The sequence below is a fragment of the Lissotriton vulgaris genome, unplaced genomic scaffold (assembly GCF_964263255.1).
Source record: "Lissotriton vulgaris unplaced genomic scaffold, aLisVul1.2 SCAFFOLD_1187, whole genome shotgun sequence".
NCBI lineage: Eukaryota > Metazoa > Chordata > Amphibia > Caudata > Salamandridae > Lissotriton > Lissotriton vulgaris.
Window position 1 is genome coordinate 1 of NW_028253979.1, and position 23,643 is coordinate 23,643.

Here is a 23,643-nt window from a genome sequence, read left to right on the forward strand (position 1 = left end):
AGAAAAATAAGAAAAATGGTCTTCCTCTTTGAAAAATGGCAAAACATGTGATAAAAGTATAGGTTTTTTTATTCAGCTGTGTATGTTCCTGAAAGCTGGGAAGATGATAACTTTAGCACAGCAAACTATTTGTTGATGCCCTTTTTGGAGAAAAAAACAGACACTTTAATACGGAGTACTTTTTTCCTATTTTTCCCCAAAAACTTAAATTAGCTGTATTTTGCCAAATTCCTCAGTCCTCCCCATGGGAATAAACAACACTTGGGCAACTTTAGAATCCCCAGTATATTGTAAAAGAGGACTGAATTTTGACATAGATCGCTTATGTGGAAAGAAAGTTATGGAGCCCTGTGCACAAACTACCCCAAATAGCAAAAAACAGGGCTCAGCACTGGGGAAGAAGGGGGCGGGGGGCTGGAGGGGGAGGCCCAGCAGTAAAGGGATTAAGACTAGTGATTGTCACAAAGTATTTTCAGTAAAACGTTTTTTCAGGGCCCCCTCATTTATGGCCCTTTCTTGACCGATCACCCTGAAACTTCAAGAATGGGGCTGAGGAGGATTAACTTTTTTCAAAAGTTTCATGAAGATTCCTCTAACTGTGCCAAATTTATTAGCAATCCAAAAAATCCTTTTCCTATGAAAACATAGTCCTAACTATAACTATTGAAGGCCATTTGCAGTAGGAGGTAGGGCCTGTCAGAGAGTTGGGTATTTGTGTGTTTGAGTACTTTGCACTCCTTCCACCACAAAATGAAATGCTGTTCACAGCACAATGCAAAATGTTGCATTGCAACCAGACCCTTTATGTACATGCAAATCTTAAAAGGCCAAATTTTTTGCACCTTAGGCTGTAAGAAGTTTGACCATTACCAAAGTTCTTAGCATTTTGCCTAATTTTGCATTTTGATGCATTTGAATAGTGGATTGAAAAGTGATTTTATGATTCATTACTAAAGGTATTCTTGCACGAGATGTTACAATGGACGCAGATCTTATTTTGAGTTTGCATTCCTTTGAGCTCTGTAAATTGAAAATTTGCATATGCAAACTTAGCTGCATTGCTATTGCAAAGTATTTTATAACAAGGTCCCTGACGCCCCAACTCTTTTGAACTAACGCTACAATTACTAACACTCTTGCATCTAATAGTATGGTATATTGAAATAACTGCCTGAGTCCTCTGTCACCATCCCACCTCTTGAAAAGCACCTTGAAGTGACTTGTGAGCTGCCCTTGCACTATACAAAATGTGTTAATTAGATATAGGAATTCGAATTCTAAACATTATGGGGGATATTTACAAGAAACTGATGGAGCACATTGTTACGCCAACATTTGTAACGCCGCACTCAGTTTCAAAACACTGGTATGCACCGTATTTACAAGAATGGTGTGCACCCCAGCGTGACCCCAAGAGCTGGCACTTAAAAAGCTGCTTAGGCCAGTGCAAGCACCCTAGCGCCATTTTGCTAGGGTGCCTGCGCTACAGGGGCAATGGTTAATGGGCCTAAGGAGCACTTTCCTGCACATAAACAATCTTTACAGGTGATTTGATCTACCTGTGTGTGCTGCAAAATGCAGCACACATGGAAAGAGCAGGATACGAGGAGAAATAAAACATTTCTCCTCTTAAAACCAGGTAATCCCTGGCTGTATTTCTGGCGCTGCCCCATAACTTGTAAATATGGGGCAGCGTAAAAAAATAAATGGGTGTTTGCGGCAGAATGTCCACTGCAACACCCATAGCCCACCATTTTCATGCTAAGTGCTGCGTGAATAGGGGCATTATTTACAAGGCAATGTTAAGCCACTTTGAGTTACTTAACACCAACTTATAAATGAGGCAGAGGTGTCGTAAATTAACGATAGCTGAGTTGAACGTTAGTAAAAAGACATACTGTGTATCATGGTAACTGTTCAATATTCTGTGTTCACTATTAAGTTGACATAAGAGAAAACGCCATTTTGTATCCACGATGGCCATTTTGTCTGCCATGCGTTGCCTCGTGTTGACCACATGCCTTGTCCTATGTCACTGCCTATGGCCTTTAGACCTGCCCAGCAACAGGCTATTATTAGCTTCCTTGTGTTTCGCCACTGACCGTTAGGGTCCACATCTGTTCCCAGTTAGTCCGAGATTGGAATGTGTTAGCCGAGACCCCAAGTCTGTTAACTCCTTCCACTGATCGATTGTGTGTTTCAATATTACCTTATATGTACATAAAATCATGCTCTTGTGTCTTTTACCGCCTTCTTCTTGACCCCTGTGTGGGTATAAATAAAGCACGCGGTCTTTGTCCCGTGTGCTACATTCTAGCAGTGGCGAAGGGTACTGTTCGAATTGTATCACCACCTCGTGAGGTTTAATAAATACTTGTACTTTGTTTTCCAGTTTCGGTGCCAACTTCTTACTTTAGTCTGAGGACTTGTGTACACAGAAGGGCGAACCCCTGGTACTAGCAGGCTTAGCTGAGGCCTGTTCCACAGAGGAGCTAATGCCACCAGAGTATTGGAAAAAGTGACATCTGGTGGGGTTATCTCCTTGTAAATATGCCCCTTTGTATGTTGTCCTTACAATATTTCACCAGGCAAGTAAAAGCTAGTGGTTTTTCAAAGTTTCCCTTCCAACAGGTAATGCTTACGTGTGAACAGAAACATTTGAACAAGAATGACTTTCCAACACCATTCACTTCTTTTGTGAAGATTAAAATACATCAGCCAGTCATTCAGTTATTAAATAGGGCTTAATTTATATACATTTTTAAGATTGCAATACTTACCTGGTATTGATGCAAGCATCACATTTTGATGAAATGGATCTGCATAGAAAGCAAACAACGTAATGATTAATTTTTGCAATAGTGTTGAACCTTTCTATATGCTTAGATTCTAGACTGCAATGATAATAGTAAGGGATTGCGAATCTTCACTTCCTAGGAAATTTGTTTGCTTTTTTCTGGAGGACACAATTTGGCTAACACATGTAATGCAAAGAAAAAAATAATGTAATACAACAAAGATGTAGTTACATTAGGGCGGTGAATAGTTTCTGCCAAATAAAGGGTTGTGGAGCGCTGTAGGAGTAAAAATCTTTTTGCATGGATTGAGGAAATACAGAGCAGAGGCATCTTAAGGTACAGACATAGTGGGCAATTGCCCATGGACCCCTTCCATGGGCTCCCCTGGTAAAGCGAGTGGACAGTCATAATTTTTGCCATCATAACATTGCTCATAAAAACTGCTTACTTTTTTTTTCACAGTGGAGCATGTTTAACAGAAACCTAGGGCCACATGTACTAAGGATTTGCGCCAATGAAAGGGCAAGCAAAGTGATGCAAAGCAGCTCAAATTCTTGCAAAGATATTTGCATTCCAGCCCAAAAATTAATTTGTCCTCGAAAGATGTCTTTTCTAAGTGAAAATAACTCTTTGTTGTGCTTCGTACAATTAGGTGAACATTAATTGGGTAGATATAGCAGGTGCGCATATTTCTTTAAATTGTGAAACAAAGTCTGACCTCCTAAAGATAGCCATACTGTATCTGAAAAAAAAATATCTGTAGGAAACAGGCAATAACATGGACAAATGTTTCCATTTCTGCACACATTTCACGCATTGCATGTATGCTGCTCTGTCCAGCATATGTACAACATGTGTAATGCACATACCTGTGCTCAAGGCTCCTGACTTTTCCAGGGAATTATTTGTTACAACTGATGGCTCAGAGCATGGCATAGGGGCAGTACTTTCGCAGTTTAATGATGAGGGTCTAAACCAACCTGTAACTTTCATCTCTAGGAGGTTACTTCATAGGGAGCAGAGGTGGAGGGCTATTGAAAGTAACGCCTTTCCTGTGGTCTGGACACTGAAGAAGTTGAGACCATAACTGTTTGAGACTCACTTCCATATTCAGTCCAAACACAGCCCCCTCAGGTGGATAATAAGAATGAGGGGTGAGAATTAAGCATGGGCGTAAAATCCGTTCCGCTTGCGGAATTTGCGGATTTTCGGCAAATTCGCAATCCGCGGATTTGCCGAAAATTTGCAAATTCACACGAAGCAGATTTTTTTGCTTGGTCGCGCTTGACAAATACAATATTATACAATTTTGCGGCGCACGGCGTTCACTTACCGTCATTTGAAGAGTTGTTTTTCTCCATGTTTGCGTGTGCTGCGCCATTTTGGATCTTGCTGCGGGATCCCGCGGGAGTTTGTCGACAGCGATTACGTCATTGCGGCTTGCCACCTTGCACAGCGAGAGTTTGTCAACGCGAGTACGTCATAAAGGCCCGTGATCACTATTCGCTGGAGTAAACACTTGCGAACACGTAGATGCGGTGGGCAGCGACAATCTCGCAATTGCGAAATTGCAAAATGTGCAATTTCGCACAAGAAATCCACCAGCAGGCAGCATAAACCTTCTGAAAATGATCATTTTTATCAGAATAACTCCTCGGGTTGACATTTGCCTGCACTTTTTTTTGCAAGGAGTCCATTTTGGGGGGGGGGGGGGGTGGAAGGCAGGAAGTCCCCCACAGTCTCCAACTTCCTGTTCCTGTCCAGAAGGCTCCCCCCAGTGCTTTCTTCGTGTGCTGGTCACTTTGATAGGGATCTGGACCTGGAAGGATTACTTTTTTTGGATGCTGCTGGATATTTGGATTTGAGGCCTTTTTGACTTTCTTTGGATCACTTTTGGATTAGAAATTTCACAAGTAAGTTTGTTTGGGGCATTACAGTTGCTGCAACTACAATTTTGGAACTTTTTCAGAACATTAAATAAAATATATTGTGGGTAGCCACAGTATCCAGTAGGACCGGGGTTAGTTATGGGTGCATGATACAACTGTTTTGTTGAATTTAAACATGATTTAGGGCAAGGATGGCATTGGATTGTGGGGATTTTTGTGTGTTTTTCGATATTTTTTTTGGCTGCTGTTGGGGCCTTTTGCCCAGGGGTACTCAGTGGTGCATGGACTGAGTCTTTCTGTGGGGTCTGTTTAATGTAAACATCATGGAGGGCATGGGTGGCATTGGGTTGTGGTGATTTTTGTGTGTTTTTCGATTTTTTTGGGGGTGTTGATGGGGCCTGTCCATGTGGGTGGGGGCCATTTTGAGGACTGGGGCAGGCAGGGCCTGGCCATGTGGTGGTGGTCTAGGGGCCATTTTGAAGCCAGGCAGTGTGCTTTGTGCCATAGGCCTGCATCCAATGTGCCTTGCTTTCATCCATCATGCCCAGGGTTACTCAATGGTGCATGGGCCTAGTCTTTCTGTGGGGTGTCTTGAATTTGAACATGATTGTGGGCATGGATGTCGTTGGATTGTGGTGATTTTTGTGTGTTTTTCAATTTTTTGGGGTGGTGTTGGGGCCTTTTGCCCAGGGGTACTCAGTGGTGCATGGACTGAGTCTTTCCGTGGGGTCTCTTTATTGTAAACATCATGGAGGCCATGAATGGCATTGGATTGTGGTGATGTATATGTGTTTTCGATTTTTTGGGGTGTTGACTGATGATGGGGCCTGTCCATGTGGGTGGGGGCCATTTTGAGGACTGGTACAGGCAGGGCCTGGCCATGTGGTGGGGGTCTAGGGGCCATTTTGAAGCCAGGCAGTGTGCTTTGTTGTGCCATAGGCCTGCATCCAATGTGCCTCTCTTTCATCCATTATGCCCAGGGTTGCTCAGTGGTGCATGGGCCTAGTCTTTCTGTGGGGTGTCTTAAATTTAAACATGATTGAGGGCATGGATGACATTGCATTGTGGTGATATTTGTGTGTTTTATTGATTTTTTTGGGGTGATATTGGGGCCTTTTGCCCAGGGGTACTCAGTGGTGCATGGACTGAGTCTTCCTGTGGGGTCTCTTTAATGTAAACATCATGTAGGGCATGGATGGCATTGGATTGTGGTGATTTGTATGTGTTTTTCGATTTTATTGGGGTGTTGACTGTTGATGGGGCCTGTCCATGTGGGTGGGGGGCATTTTGAGGACTGGTACAGGCAGGGCCTGGCCATGTGGTGGGGGTCTAGGGGCCATTTTGAAGCCAGGCAGTGTGCTTTGTTTGTGCCATAGGCCTGCACCCAGTCTGCCATGCTTTAATCCATTATGCCCAGGCGTACTCAGTGGTGCATGGGCCTAGTCTTTCTGTGGGGTGTCTTGAATTTGAACATGATTGAGGGCATGGATGGCATTGGATTGTTGTAATTTTTGTGTGGGTTTTTTGATTTTTTGGGGTGGTGTTGGGGCCTTTTGCCCAGGGGTACTCAGTGGTGCACGGACTGAGTCTTTCTGTGGGGTCTCTTTAATGTAAACATCATAGAGGGCATGGATGGCATTGGATGGTGGTGATTTTTGTGTGTTTTTCGAATTTTGGGGTGTTGATGGGGCCTGTCCATGTGGGTGGGGGCCATTTTTGAGGACTGGTACAGGCAGGGCCTGGCCATGTGGTGGTGGTCTAGGGGCCATTTTGAAGCCAGGCAGTGTGCTTTGTGCCATAGGCCTGCATCCAATGTGCCTTGCTTTCATCCATTATGCCCAGGGTTACTCAGTGGTGCATGGGCCTAGTCTTTATGTGGGGTGTATTGAATTTGAACATGATTGTGGGCATGGATGTCATTGGATTGTGGTGATTTTTGTGTGTTTTTCAATTTTCTGGGGGTGGTGTTGGGGCCTTTTGCCCAGTGGTGCATGGACTGAGTCTTTCTGAGAGGTCTCTTTAATGTAAACATCATGGAGGGCATGGATGGCATTGGATTGTGGTGATTTTTATGTGTTTATTGATTTTTTGGGGTGTTGACTGTTGATGGGGCCTGTCCATGTGGGTGGGGGCCATTTTGAGGACTGGTATAGGCAGGGCCTGGCCATGTGGTGGGGGTCTAGGGGCCATTTTGAAGCCAGGCAGTGTGCTTTGTTATGCCATAGGCCTGCACCCAGTCTGCCATGCTTTCATCCATTATGCCCAGGGGTACTCAGTGGTGCATGGGCCTAGTCTTTCTGTGAGGTGTCTTGAATTTGAACATGATTGAGGGCATGGATGGCATTGGATTGTGGTGATTTTTGTGTGTTTTTCAATTTTCTGGGGTGGTGTTGGGGCCTTTTGCCCAGGGGTACTCAGTGGTGCATGGGCTGAGTTCTTCTGTGGGGTCTCTTTAATGTAAACATCATGGAGGGCATGGATGGCATTGGATTGTGGTGATTTGTATGTGTTTTTCGATTTTTTTGGGGTGTTGATGGGGAATGGCCATGTGGGTGGGGGCCATTTTGAGGACTGGTACAGGCAGGGCCTGGCGGTCAAGGGGCCATTTTGAAGCCAGGCAGTGTGCTTTGTTGTGCCACAGGCCTGCACCCAGTCTGCCATGCTTTCATCCATTATGCCCAGGGGTACTCTGTCAGTGGTGCATTTTATTGGTCTTTCCATTTTGGGGGGTGGGTATAATAAAAATGCTTACTTGCAAACTATTAATTGAAGCGCTACATATGCAACATTTATTTAACTGATGTTCCTCTGGCTTCGTTTGCTTTTAGGTGCAGAAAGACGAATCATCAGCCTCATCGTTCCTCATCAGTGCCAGGAACAAGTCCTGCTGCGGTGTGTGCAGCACAACATCACGTGTGGCCACAGACAACTCTGCAACTTATGCCACTGCGGCCTGCTGTTCTGACATCTGAAGAAGATGGCCCCAAAAAAAGTTGCCCGTGCTCGTAGCTCCTCTAGCAAGAAAGTTGCCAGTAAGGAGCAGAAGAAGCAAGTGGCGCCACTTACCAAGGAGACTGGTGTGCCGACCGCCGCATTTTTTGGGATAAAAAAAAGTACGCCTGCAGCAGCAGCGGGGTCTGCTGGGGACCAAGCTGGGAGCAGCACCTCCGCTCCATTTGGCTCAGTGCCACCACCACCACGCCAACTTAAGTCCAAGCCCTTGAGTGCTGCAGAGGCAGCCAGTATAGTTGTTCAATCACCATCGACCAGTGATGTTGGCTCATCGCAAGAAAGTAGCAGCATCCCTCAATCAACACAGGTTGTTGTAACTTATCTGACGAGTGTTCAACCACAGCCGCAACAACAACCACATGTGCAAGTACAAGCAATTACTAGTACTTACACAACTTGAATCAAGATGTGTTTATTTCAGGATGTAAGTTTGTTTCAGGAAAACAAACTTACTGTTAAACCCCCACCCACCAGCCTCAAAAGCAGTAAAAAACATGTATGCTAAGATAAAGTTTAAAGTATATTTATATATCCCTAACATAAATAATCTCCCGCAAGACCCAACCCACCCCCCCTCCCGAACCCCAACGAATGTCTGTGAAAACTAAGTCCAAAAAAGTAGAAAACCCAACTCCCAATTCCCACCCCCCAGAAGTCTTTAAAAAAGGGGCAAGGGACAGTCTCCTCCTACTGCTAGCTGCTGTTGACTTTTCGGGCCAGGTCGGCATGCTCCTTGCAGAGGGTCTCGAGCAGGCTTTTGTTGTTGAGGAGCTCCTGCTCGAGGTAGGACACCCTAAGTGAAAGGCGGTGCACGCGTGCCTTGCACCTGCTGTGGGGGGCAGCTGATTTCTTTGCTGCTCGGCGGTGGCGGGTGGCTGCGGTACCCCGGCTCCGTACCGCTGGAGACCTGCTGCGCTGACTGGCTGACCCAGGGAGCGCGGAGGAGGATGCAAGTGTCGCCGTGGATGTTGTCGACGTACTCTGCGTGTCCTCCTCCTCCTGGGCCACCAGCCGCCGATATTCGGCGACAGTGGCCTCCAGCCTCCGTTGCTGGGCCCTTTTAGCCAGCTCCTTCCGTGTTGGTTTGGAAGGAGCATCTATATGAAGAAAGAAAGACATAGTCTGTAACCAATGCTCTTTAAGATTAACACAAAATGATTCAGCAGAAAGTTGTGTCACAGTAGAACTAGCAACTTGCAAGCGCAGTACATAACTATTGTGGCCAGTATCTATCTAACCTCCCACTTCTTCATCCTTGCTCTAACATTAGTGGGAGTTTAAGGAATCAATTCTACGAGCACTATGGACTCACTCCATTAGAGTCGTCTATGACAGTACACCAGTCTTATTCTTCTTCTTCTCTCTTGTTTAGCAAAATTGGTACGTTAACTTCTGCAAGCCGGCATAATGCCAGCGCAGTCAACTTGCACCCGAGAAAAACAGACGCCCGCCATGATGAGTGAGACAGACTTGCGTTGCTGTACCAGTCCAGTACATGCAGGTGGTGATGCTCTTACTTTTCTATTACGGGTGGCACTGAGAATACTCTGTTACAAGGGCTACTGCTTAATTAATTTAACTTTCACCCTACAGTGCCAATGAATACTAGAAAAGGAAAATGAAGAAGATAAATAATCTGATTATCTATCACTGCACATGGTATGTATTTGCTTACATATGTGATGACTTTAGGTGCTTTGCTTTTTATTGAGTGAACAGTGATACATCCACACATGAATGACCGAGTTCTACTAAACTTATTAACAGAGGTAGTGAGTGGCCATCGAAATAGCCGGATATATGCTGTGCTTGCAATACAAACTACTGCTACTATTCATGGTAGTATTCGGACAAAATTACAATTTATTTTCCTTGCCTTTCCTACACTGGGACAGACGTGCGGGTGCAGTGTTACATGCTCTTCAAAGTAACACATAGTTCATCCAGTGACCGTCTACTCTCTCTAGATACACATATGCTATCTAAGAGTCAGATAGTACCATGATCCAGGCATCCATCCATTCAAACTATATGTCAATCATTCTTCTTCATGTCTCTCATCTGGACAAACCTTATGTTTTTTCACGGGAAAACAACCTTTTCATTTTATTTGGGAAACCGCAAGCCATACATCCGTGCTTGACTTGCATTTGAATTTCAACCAAAGCATATATTGCGCACACATACAGTTTCTGTTTCACCCACCCAGGCTGTTCTCCTTCCACCCATCCTTGCATCATCCTTCACCCAGCCATGCATCATATTCCTTCCCAGCCACCTCGGGCACCAATCAAACACGTATCATTCTTCTTTGTCAGTCATCATTACTTTTAACTTGCTCGTCCTTCCACACTTACTTACACCCTTCTTTCGCATTTCGTTCATCCCATCCTTCAAGTTCATCTCAGATCTGATTTGGATTCTCGAAAAAAAACTCACCGCTGATTGAGGTAAATTTAGAGGAGGCTACTACCTGGTTGATGAAAACTTTGTTCTAAATTTGAAAGTCTGCTTAACAGTATAGTAACAACTGAAGAACATATATACAACACGCGTGCAGAGAGCACACTATGCAGTCTGCAATCTCAATAAGTAAGAAATATAAGAGCTTACCACTGCCCGCCACTACCGTGGCAACCCGCACAGCAGTTTCGTCCGGCACTTGCACCACCTCCTCCCCAGAAGTGTCCTCCTCCACCTCCGCGCTGGGCCCAGCACCAGATGTTCCACCTACAAAGTACATTTAAGAATGTTAGATGTCATAGACATACACCACTCACTAGTATTTTGTCTAGGAATGAAGAAATGTGAATACAGAAACCAATCTAATAATTTGTGACTGTCTACTCTAAAGTAAAAATGTCCCTTTTTCCAGCGAAGGGTGTTGTCTTGCTGGACTTTTTGGCACAACTGATGAATACTTGCTTTTTAACACGCACCATTTTTCTCATAACAGACAGAAGCTTCACTTCTAAGAACAAATCATCATCACTAGGACGGAGTGACCAACGATTCAGCACCAAAAAGAAAAATTAAAGTTCAAACCAGGTGAGGGCTCGGCTCGCCCACAATAAATGTGTGAAATAAATCACTAAGCACTTTTCCATTTTTAATCAACCGTTTATGTTTTATGACAAGCTTGATTTTAATAAATATTTTTACTTTTAATAAAGCTTTAAAACTTAAATAGACTCTGTGGTTTTTGGTCAAGAGTGAATGAGCAAAAGGTTTTGCAATTTGCAAGCATGAGTCAGCGCCTCTGACACTTCTGGACCCTGACTCCGTACTCTTGTCCTGCGTTGGATAATCATCATTGGGGATCAATCATCAATAAATTCGGGAGCTAAATTACTCTCCCACACTATCTAGTCAGTAAGGAGATTGGGGGTTCTTCAAAGTCTGATATCACTGAGGTATGTGGAAAGTCTACCTGCGCCTATTATAATTGATAAACAATGCACTATTTAGTGTCCATAGTTCTGTTTGTGTAGATATGTCCCTGCAACAGTAGTAGAATGGATTGTCCTCCTATCCAAACCAAAAGTAAAGTAGTATCTTATTCTTTCTTGGTGGTCATTCACCTTTTTATTGTTGGTAATTGTCAAAGCATAAACATTTAGAAGACTTGAAAAGACATTATGGACAATCCCAGAGGACTGCACTCAGTGCATAGAGCTGTTGCTGAATAGAATGGGAGTTTCGTTTAACACCTTTTGCCAAATGTGCAATCTTAGTTAGCTACACAGACAGACTAATAAGAATAATCTAGTAATACCACAGGGAGTCATAGTAGAGACAGGATAAGAATTTAGATACAGTCTACAAGAAGATCAAAGACGATTTAGAAAAAATCAAATGAGGAACGCTAGGAAAAAATAGGTACTCTATATTAAAATTAAAACTTACCGGGCCAGCAAAGGAGCCCTCACCTGACCGATCCTGGCCTTGAACAGCAGCAGCAGCCGATAACCCCTCCTCCTCTGTCCTCTTGCTCCTGGGGGGAGCTGATGTACAACATGAAAGAAAGAAAGACCCGAAAACATGGATGATTGTTGTCAACCAAATCAAACATTTCAAAAGAACGATAACAAAATATTTTGGTGAAGTAGCAAATAGACAACTATTCCACGGGATATATTGACCTATCTCATGTGGTCTACTATGATATTAGTATTGCTTGATTTGCGGACCGTCGACTTGGAAAGTTATGTAATTCACTAAACAAACTACTAAAAAGACTTGCCTAGGACTGGCAGGCAGCAGTCCGCAGCACGCAAAGTGACAGACAAACTCCATCGTGATTGCAGATCAGCGACAACACTAAAAAGTTTCCTACTACATTAACCAGTCATTAAAATACTCAAACTATCAATCCACCACCACTATTTCTTCTTATTGCCAGGTGTACAAAGGAAGGACTGGACTTGAGTCTATAGGGGCAGATTTACAAGCCCCTTGTGGCTCTTTTGCTCCATTGTTGCGAGACTTTTGTGACGCAGCGGCAGAACAAAAGAGGCGCCATGGTGCGGCGTATATTAACAACGTGACCCATATGGGAGATGCATCACTTTGTAAAGCCCTGCGCCATCAAGAGGCGTTCCGGCACAAGGGAGGGTGTTCCTGCGCAGCATTGGGGAGATAGGGCACCCCAGAGCATTGCTGGAGCTGTGCCATCATTGCGACGCAACTCCAGCAATGCGCCGCCTTTACGGCACAGATGCGTAACGCTTCGGTGAAGTTTTGGGCCCATGGTGCGCCGCATTGTAAATACGGTGCACCATGGGTGGTGGTGGCGTGGCGCACAATTACTGGAGCATCCCTGCTACTTTGCAGGGATGCGCCGGTAATTGAAAATCTGACCCCTAGTGTCTAGCATTACGCAGTTCTTTAAACTACACTCATACACTCATACATCATTTCTCAGGCCAATGAAATGAACACAAAAACTAAAACAAATAAGCATAGTAGCAACGCTACTGAGAAGGAGCACAGTGCACCTGAAATGCACAGAAGATTTTGAAATATAATTTACCTACAATGTAATCAGCAGCATTATAGCTCCTGGTATAAAAACTAAAAATTGCAATATAATAACACACAGAGCAGGAGAAAACAGAGTAGTGATGAAATAGCTACTACTACTCACCAAGCCCGGGGATCTCAATGCTGAGCAGGTCGAGCAAGTCGTGTTCCCAGTCCAGGAGATCCGTCCAACGGTGTGTGGCCTGGTTGTAGTTGCGCCGGACCCGAGAGTGTTGATACATGGCCCGGCACACCTGCTCCCACCGCTTCCGGCGCTCCCGGAGCCCGTAGCCACTAGCAATCTTGCCGCCTGCCATGATGGTCCTGGGGAGGTGGCGCTGGACATAAAACACTAGTGCGCCACCTCCTCCGCGCTAAAGATCTCCCGGGCTGTGACGTGCTCCCCCCCTCAAACGCCCGCACGGGAGCCGGGCGCGGGGTGCGGGACCCTTCCCCTTCTCAGGCTGCTTCCCGGCTCCCTTTACCATTGTCTGGGCAGAATGGAAGGTAAATAAGAAATAGAATAGGGAAGAAGAAAAGAGTTTAAAAAAGTAGTTTAAAATTAACCAAAAGTAGCAGAAAACACAAAAATATAGAGCTAGAAAAATAGAGGGATAGATAATAAGTAAAATAGATTAAAAAAAACTTCAAACAAGCTAAGGATGGCAGAGATTGACAGAGGATACAGAAAGCATGCCCAGAACCATAGCAATGAATGAAAAACAAGATGGCCGCGCCCGTTCACGACCGCGTGGGTAAGTTCGCGCGAGATTTCCCTCGGGATCACACGCGAACTTGTACTAGTGAGCCGCACACTTTGCGAGATTACACATAGCTCCCGGAAATGGAAATACGTCACGCAAACAAGATGGCGGCGCCCATGTACGACCGCGAGGGTAACTTCGTGCCGTTGCGTTACAAGCGGCTCGCTAAAACGCACAAAACCACGCGAACTAACACGCCGCAAAAAAACAAATCGCATATTAGCACGAATTCACAGCTTCCTAATTCGATCTCGCGCAAATTCGCGCCCCGCGAATCCCGCGAAATTGCAGAAAAACGATTTTTGCAAAACTGAAAGCACTCAGCAGGTGCAAAAGTTCAAACTCATCATTAGTAACTATTCCCTGTAGTGCTTCCTGAGGGGCCCCTCCAGAGTTCAGTTGCCTACTTGCAACTATTCTATGACCCTGCTCTGACCCTCACAGCAGGCTTAGAGAATAGCTACAAGTATGCCACAAAGGTCCTGTTAAAAAAAATTACACTGCAACAGAAAGCAATTACAGATAAGGAAGCAGGTGCCAGACTGGAAGTTCAAATTCAGTGACACATTAACCAGCCCCTAATTCATTCATGTCAGTTGAGGCAGGGCAGGTGTGCTGACAAATTTAGCAAAACTAAAAGCACTTAGCAGGTGCAAAAGTTCAAGCTCATCATTATTCAGGAAGCACTTACAGCAAAGGAAGCAGGTGCCAGCTCAAATTCAGTGACACATTAATCAGCCCCACATTAATTCATGGCAGTTGAGGCAGGGCAGGTGTGCTTTTCCCCCCATAATCAACAGTGATGAACCAGAGGGTGGCAGTGATGTACCAGAGGGTGGCATGGGTGAACCAGAGGGTGGCAGTGGTGAAAGAGAGGGTGCTGTGATGAACCAGACGTAGAAACAACAAGGTTGCGACCATTGCGACCCGACAAGTAAGTTCGCGTTTGCGAACTGGTAAAAAACCCTCGCGAACTGGCAGAAATCCTTGCGAACACAAAAAAAAGAAAAAATCTGCAAATTCGCGAAAGTTTGCGGATTTTGCGGATCGCGAATTTGCAAATCCGCAAATTCGCGGCTCGCGAATTCGCAAAATTCGCCCATGCTTAGTGAGAATCCAAAATTGTTGAGGTAGTCCATCTCCCTACAAAGAATGGACTTAAGGGTGGAACATAGACCTGGATCAGAACACACAAAGGCTGATGGTCATCCTAGGTTCTTCTGCCTTAGTGATGAGAGCTCCCAGTAGATTGGGTAATTCTCCTCACTTTCTACTCGGGGGAGGACATGTTTAAGACCTGACAGCCTTAGGATGGTCTTCACCTAAATATTTTCCCTGCTCCAGTTTTGCTGATATTGTTTTTTTGTTGGCTTTAGGAACTCAAGCACTTTAACAATGCTAACCAGTGCTAAAGTAAATGTGCTCTCTGCTTAAAACCTGGTCACTTTGGTTTATCCACAATTGGCATATATAATGTACTTATAAGTCCCTACGAACGTGCACTATCTGTGCCCAGGGTCTGTACATTAAATGGTACAAGTAGACATGCAGCAGCGATTGCTCCACCCTCTTAAATGCCTCACGCTTCCCACTGTACAGCCTGTGTGTGCAGTTTACACTACCATGTCGACTTGCTATTTTAGAATCCCTTGCCAAGCCTTAAACTTCCCTTTTATTACACATACGTTACCCCTAAGGTAGGTCTTTCGTAGCCCATAGGGTGTAAGTAAAAGTAAAGACATGTACTTTTACGTTTTATATGTCCTGGCAGTAAAGCACTCCCAAATTCGTTTTTCACTACTGTGAGTAGGCATGGGCGGAAAATCCGTTCCGCTCGCGGATTTTGCGGATTTTCGGGAAATCCGCAATCCGCGAGATTTGCGAATTTCCTGAAAAATCCGCAAATCCGCGAGCAGCGGATTTTGCTCGCACTGCTCGCACTGTTCGCGTGAGTTCGCGCCCCGCGAATAAGTGCGAAATTGCAGAAATACGATTTTAGCAAAACTGAAAGTAACTACTTACCAGGTTCAAAAGTTCAGGCTCATCATTAGTAGCCATTTCCTGTAGTGCTTCCTGAGGGGCCCCTCCAGAGTTCAGTTGCCAGTTGCAACTATTATGTGACCCTGCTCTGAACCTCAGAATAGTTACACATATGCCACAAAGGTCCTGAATTACAGCTAAGGGAGACAAGCAGGAGCCAGGCTGGAAGTTAAAATCCATTAATCAGCCCCTAATTCATTATTGTCAGTTGGGGCAGGGCAGGTGTTGTAACTAATTTTGCAACAATGAAAGCACTTAGCAAGTGCAAAAGATCACTAATCAGGGCGCACTAAGGAAGCAGGTGCCAGCTAAAAAAATATTCTGTGACACATTAATCAGCCCCAAATTAATTCAGGTCACTTGAGGCAGGGAAGGTGTGCTTTGCTTTGCCAAAAATAATGTACACTGGACAACCAGAGGGTGTGGTGATGAAACAGAGGGTGGCATGGGTGGGCCAGAGGGTGGCATGAGTAGTCAGAGAGTGGCAGTGGTGACAGAGAGTGGCAGTGATGAAGAAGAGTGTCCCAAACAGGTTGGACACGTAGAAACAACAAGTTCGCAAAACTTGCGACCCGACAGGTAAGTTCGCAAATTGCGAAATTGTAAAAACCCTCGCGAACTGGCAGAAACACGGGCGAACACGGGAATTCGCGGATTTTGCGGATTGCGAGTTTGCAAATCCGCAAATTCGCGGATTGCCAATCCGCAAAATCCGCTCATGCTTAACTGTGAGGCCTACCCTAATCACAGGATGGCTTTGGGGATTCCTTATTACATTTAATAGGCTGTAATTCCTAATTGGGAGGGGATGAATGTATCATGTTTTGCACTATAATGATAAATCCTATGTAATGGCACAGTTGAATGTATCATTACACTTTTTAAAATGCCACTTTTACAAAGATCAAATTTTTCTGTTAGGCCTGTGTGCCTGCAGCCTATCTTCAGTATGACCTTCTTACATTTTATAGGTGCAATTTCCAATTAGGAAGAGATAAACCCTTCAAGTCTGGTGTCTGTGGAATCACAATTTAAAATCCAAATTTATGGTGAATTCGAATTTTAAATTCCAATTCTGATAACACCTCTTTTAGAAATGTGGCATTTTCTTGCTTTAGCCATTTACAGGCACATGCATCAAAGGAAAAACTGGTCGCAAACGCGCAGAATCTGCCCCTTTGCGACAGGTATTTCTGCATTTGGGATGCATCATCCCAAATGCAAAAATCGCAATTTAAGGAATCTCTAAATTGCGATTCCTTAAATTGCAATGGCATTTACGGAATCCCAAATTGAGATTCTTTAAATGCAATACATTAAAGTAAAAAAAATAGCAATTTGGCTAATAGGAGTAGCAAATTACCATGAAGTTGAACTTCATGGTAATTTGCAAAATCTTTGAAAAATGCACTTTTGTGCATTTTTCTAAGTTTCATGTTGTGCACAGGCACGGCCCGTGGTGGGCGTTATACTGGGGCGGTGATGTCAGGCAGGGGAGGGTCAGGGTGGTGGGTTGTAAAATGTGGGATATGGAACAAAATATGGTAAGTACTGATAAAAATAAATAAAACGAATTTCGTTGCCCACTCTGCATCACATTTGGCGATGCAGCGTGGGCGAGGAAATTCGTTTTATTTATTTTTATCGGTACTTACCTCTAATGGTCCATATCCCGCATTTTACAACCCACCACCCTGACCCCTGCCTGACGTCACCGCCCCAGTATAACGCCCGGCACGGGCCGTGCCTGGTTGCGCACACACATGCCCTTAGGGCATGTCTGTGTGCAACATATGTGCACAGATCAATTTAATGGGTGCAATTGGGTGTCATTTTGACACCCTTGCACCCTTGAAATTCCATGAACAATTTGCGAGTACCTACTGGTACTCGCAAATTGCTCATGCAATCTCCAATTCATTCCTATGGGCCTGGAGGCCCATAGGAATAAATGGGACAGCATTCCTTAATTGCGACTAGCAATTTGCGAGTTGCAATTAAGGAATGTGTAGGAATTGCTATTTTTATAGCGATTCCTACATGGATAGGCTTTTGCAATTCCTTAATTGTGATTCCTTAATAATCGCAATTAAGGAATCACAAAAGCCTACGTTGATGAATGTGCCAGTTGGTACCTGTAGTCTGTCCCTGGTCACATGACTGGGTGTAGTTCGCAGTTGGATTATGTGTATTCCTCCTCGACAGACACACACAAAGGAAGCTTAGGTAGGTCTCAATGGGCGATCTATGGCAGGATGAGAGGGAGGAGCTGAACACAGCCATTAATTACACCTGAATAGGCTGTGTCCAGTCCACACACAAAGGGCTGCATATCCCACTATATTCAGTCTGGAGTCGGGGCATGAATGGAACACAACTGTGCACTTCAAAGGCATGTATTTAAAGTATCTGTCACTTAAAACACCACTGGGTATAAGAACTGGACCTCGGACACCAATATATATCTGTACACATCTGGACCTGTGGATACTCTGCCAAGAAGAAGAATTACTGTGCTGCTGAAAAAGACTGCTACTATGCTGGACTTCCACTCTGAAGGAGCTGTTGCCTTGCTGTGCTGACCTGCTGCCTGCTGCCCTCCCGACTGGGGAAGAAGAACTGGACCTGGAACTCATCTTGAATGCAGGACCCCAGAGGGACTCAGAGGGCTAGTCTGTTGGCCTCCTGATCTGAACCTCAGGGACATAGCAGGCTTCCCTCTGCTACTGGGCCCTTCTTGAATAAGTTCCTGACCACCTAGGAGGTGCCTCTCAAGGCCTTGGCCCTTGGTGCCTCTCTGGAGTCGAAAAAGCAAGAGTCCAGTGCCATACAAGTGCCGCTAGGGGTCTAGGTAAATGAGGCGTGATGTTGGTATTTATGTAAGAGAACACAACCACCCCTAAACATTACTGAAATCGAAATAAGGCATGCACTACAAGATTTAAGAGAGGCAAGCACAGGTTCTCAAGAGCCCATGACCAAAATACCAAAATATATACTCCCTGTAGCACCTGAACACATCACATGCCAGCTACTAGCAATACTCACCTTGAAATGCTTAATAGCACAATCTAAATAGCCACTAGTGATATTCCTCCTGCCCTTAGAAGATACCAAGATTTCTAAATTCTCAAACAGTTATTCACCACACATATTGAAGAACCCTTCCTCTTACATGATAACCTTAACAAGGAGAAACACATTTTAATATTTGGTACAGCAGATAAGGTTATTAAAACTCAGTCAGTGTCAAACATGGATGATGGTTGGGATATTCAAAATGTGCCCCAAACCATGCACTCAGATGTACACCATATAAGGTGAGTATCAAAACACTAATATACCATGCATATAAGCTGTGCCACTTATAAATAAAGTAGCGCTTACTATGGACTACCAAATCAAATTAAAATTAAAATTAACAATTACTCCCCACATGAAATAATAAATGATTTTGAACAAGCCATGCTACAAACAATCCTTAAACTATACTCACAGACAGCAAAAAAAGGGTGTTGCTACCATTTTAAACAAAGCATTTGGAGACACCTACAAGAATTGCCATTAAGGGGACGATTACATTGTTGTTTGCAAACTGTTCCAACCAAATCAGTTTTGGAATCGTTTCCGACTGAATCAGTTTCTGCGAGTCCGACCAACTGATTATGTTGCTTCCCAACATAGTTCGGTTGGACTTGCATTGACTTCAATTGGAGCCTTTGTTCTGAACGAGAACACAGGCTCCCATTGAAAAATAGAGTGGTTGGGGTATACCTTGCACCCTGTGGCAGGCACCCCATGGTGCTTACCACACAGTGCATGGTTTATTAGGGGGGTCCATTGGGTAACCAACGGGCCCCAACCGGAGACTCCATGGTGAAGAGGCCCCCAAAGTCAGATTCTGACAGCCGTTTCGTGTTTGGCAGACTGAATCAGAATAGCTGTCAAAATCACTCATTGTAATAGCACGCTTGGAAGCCGTGTCCATAGAGCTGTATGATTTGGCTCCGAAAGACTCGGGCTGTCTGATTGCCTTTCGGAACCGAATCAGCTAGCCCAAACAGTTTCTGTGCATTATAATTGGTCGGTTGGAAATGTCTACAATTCGGTCAGAAACATAGGTTCCAAATCGGATTCTGAGATTCCGAATCCCATTCGGCGCCTTTCCGAACGACATTGTAATCAGTCCCTAAGTGTAGAATATGCCACAAACAGCCAATTTGCCTTTAATATGAAGAAAGTGATTGAACTACATTCCCACTCCAATTTAAACCATTTTTAGGAAGGTGTTGGGCACTGAAGAGGTTGCATTTACTATTCCCACCCCAATATATCCAATTGTGGGGAAAATGTTGAACACATAAGGGTTACATTTACTATTCCTCCTCCAATACAACCAATTTTGTGGAAAGGTTAGGACAGTAAACACATGGCATATACAGTTCCTGCTCCAATCTATAATAATTTGTGAAGGTGTTTCAAACAAAAACCATTCACAATTACTATTCCTCCTCTAAGGTAAGACATCTTACATAAGGGAGCCTAATACGATGTGTGTCAGAAATCCTCCAACCTCAGGTTGCATGAGGTTGGAGGCTTTCTGACACCCATGGTCCGTTTGAATTCCAACTGGCTGATTATGTTTAAGGCAGTTGGAAATGAAACCGGCTGGCTTCCAATGGGCTCAAGGAGCACATCAGTCAGTCGGAACGGGCCGGTAATCCAAATGGATGATGGTTTACACAATCCGGAATACAATGCACGGTTTCCGGCAGGGTTTCCATGCTGGCCTTTCCTACATGGAAACCCTGTTGCAAAGTGTATTCAGGGGCCCAAAGCAAGTCCCCCTTTAACTTGCGGCCTCCAGTTGGGGCTCAAGGGGACACCTATGGTTTCTCCCTGTTATTCACTGCACCGTTAAGGTGCCTGTCACAATGTGCAGGGATTTACACAACCACCCATTTCCCTAAGGGGTCCTGTACTGGGCCGGTTTATGGCCATAACACCTGCTCCCATAGTTAAATGTGGGAATGTGACCGAACAGTGTTTGGTCGCATCATAATCAGGCGGTCGGTCCTGTGTCCGCAGTGGTGTCTGCAGTGGTGTCGGGTGGACGCAAGTCTGCCCGACATCGTAATAAGCCCCAGAGTGACTGTAAAGAAGTAGAATTGCTTTTACTCACCCTTACCTAATTATTCATAATATAAAAAACAGTACAAAAGATCAAAAGAAATGTATGCATTCAAATGAAAATAATATAACAATTATACAATATTGTTACTAATATTTATTTTCAAAATATTATGTGTACTACATAACTTAACATAACCTAAAAAATACTAAATTACATGAATTACGTATACATTATATAGATGAAATAATATTTATTCATATACTACATGTATAGTATATAGTCATTTTTGATTACACATGTAAATAATTTAATTTGTTTAACTACCTAAATTATGATAATTCAAATGTTTTTTTTCTCTAAATAAAACAAAAATACATACAGTCTAAATAAAATCAATTGTTAATATAACAAATAAAAAACCCATATTACTTTTTGTAATTAAACACAACCTCAATTTAATACAGCATAATAACATATAAAATATGTAAATTAATCAAACAATAAGTGCATATTAAAATTAAATATATCAGAAATAGTTTTAAAATTTTCAATTTACTTATTTTTTACAAATATTAATCAGTAAAACAATACATTATTATTTATTGATGCAAATAGCCCACAAAAGTATTAATTGTGATGTCTTTCACAGAAAAATAATATTATAGACAGGAATATACATGATATACACATTTCAAATGCCATTAATTGAATACTACAGCTTTAATGCAAATTTAAGAAAATACAAAAAGATACTTAGAAAATAATTAAGAATTTAAAAAATATTTCAACCATTTTAACAATAAAAATATATTTAACTACATTGTAGTATATCAAAAATATTTAAAAATAAATGTACACACAACTTGATATTGAAATATTTCAGTACTCTCTCCACACTTTTACACAATAACCACAATAACCACAAAGTCTGTTCCTTTAACTTAATAACATATATATTAATTAAAAAATATTCAAAATTATAAATAAAAATGTCTTTCAACTTTTGAAAATCAACATACGAAAATGAGGATAAATATCCTTTTTAGAAATATCTAGAAAGAGGAAAACACCTCTTGAGATTGTTTTTGTGCACAAAAACAATCACCCCCCCACCCTACAATGCAAACACTAATACACCATGGCACAAGAGTGCCTGTGTTGGTGTATGCCAGCCCACTGTGTACTATGGCAGAGGAAAAGAACAGGAATGCACCTTATCAGATAGATACAGCACATACCTTCCCTTTCTTTCAGAGTAGCAACATGGACAATAAAAAATTGAATTGACTCAAAAGAACTACTACACCAATTAATAAAAGTAAATGAGGTTTTGATCTAATTTTAGACACCAAATCAAAGAGAATTGGATGAGTATAACCCAAATTATGGATTTTTTGTTTGGGAAAAGATATCAGTGCTTTTCACTCTTGCAAAATGATAAAGGTGCTGTTAATGGGAAATAACACCAGTAACACTTGGTCAATTGTAAGTTGAGCTCAGTATAAACCACTGGGAGATAATGTAATGCAGGACCAGGGAAACAAGCAAGCTTTGAAAACATCACATTGGTAACAGTAAACCCAATCTTTGGTTATTTCAACATCCTGGAGTTCGGGCTAATTCCGTATGATATGACATCATATGATATATTCTTATAAAGCGCTCAAATGCCCAAAGGTGTCTTGGCACTGGCGTATCATTGACTCAAATGGCCCATTACTTGTTGGAGAACAGCCAGTATTAGTGCCTTCCTAAAGTGAAGTAGATTAGTTAAGGATTTCAGATATAAAGGAAGGCTATTCCATAGTTTGGCAGTGCAGCAGATAAAATGTTTCCCGCCCCAGGAAGTGAGTTTGAGTTTAGGGACCCTTCTACAGAAGGAGAGCGAAGCATCCTTAAGGGAGTGTAGCACTTGAAGCTATGCTTAATGCTATTTGAGCCAACATCATGCAGGGCCTTATGGGGTTTGCAAGGAGACTTAAAGGCAATATTTTCCCTAGTCAGTAACCGGTGGAGCTTGTACAGAGCCTGAGATACTGACTGGAACTTGGTGATGCCTAAAAGAATGCAAGCTGCTGCATTTTGAAGTTTGTAAAGGGCATTGTAGTCGTCGCTTTTGAAAAGAATAAGGATCACTATTTCGGTCTTCTGAAGCTTGAAATCAATGAAATGAAGATTTTATTTATTATCCTTAAGGTATGAAATGAAAATGAAGTGACTGTGTTTATTTGTTCTCCAAAAGTCAGCATGCCATCAAACATGATGCCTAGATTCCAAACTTTCTTAACGGGAGTTGAAAGACCCTTTTGCCATCAAATAGGGATCAGAAGGAAATGTCGTAATGTCTGTACCAAACAGAAGCACCCCTGTCTGACCAGGGTTAAGTTTAAGGCAATTGCCTTAATCTAATTGCCCACTTCCAACATGCATTCTTGGAATCTATTAGCTGCATCTTGAAATCCTCTTGCAATAGAGACAACAATTTGCGTCATCTGCATACAACACTAAGGAAAAACCAAAACTAGCCAATGGTGTGATGTATATGCTTAAAAGTGTGGGACTCAATGACAACCCTTGAGGTACCCCACAAGGGAGGGAGCGTGGACAATCGACATACTCATTAAGAGTGACTGTTCGGTGTCATAGAGAACAGAGTTTAGAAAGACCAAAGCAGTGACCTTGATCCCAATGTTATTAAGACAACCAAGGAGCATATTGTAATTAACCGTGTAAAATGCAGCTGATAGGCCAAGTAAAATGATTTCCTCAAAGGACACAATCAGTGCTGATTTGGTACTGTGACCACTTCTGACTCCAAACTGAGAGGATTCTAGAAAAAAGTTGTTGTTACAAAATGAAGATAGTTCCAGGTTCATGGCCTTCTCTAAAATTTTGGGAGGCATCAGCAGATGGGAAATTGGGCAAAAGCTGCCTAAATTCCAGGCTACTTGAGTAGTAATTAAACCTATGTTAGTCATTATTAG

General features: G+C 43.1%; 1 long non-coding RNA gene across 1 annotated transcript in view; it reads right to left on the bottom strand.

The window, feature by feature from the left end:
• Nucleotides 1-2,772: 2,772 nt before the first annotated feature.
• LOC147660702 (uncharacterized) overlaps nucleotides 2,773-23,643 on the bottom strand; it is a 98,836-nt gene continuing 77,965 nt past the window's right edge. The window contains exon 4 of the long non-coding RNA XR_015306202.1: nucleotides 2,773-2,819. This is a non-coding gene — a long non-coding RNA (uncharacterized LOC147660702). The remainder of the gene's footprint in view (nucleotides 2,820-23,643) is intronic.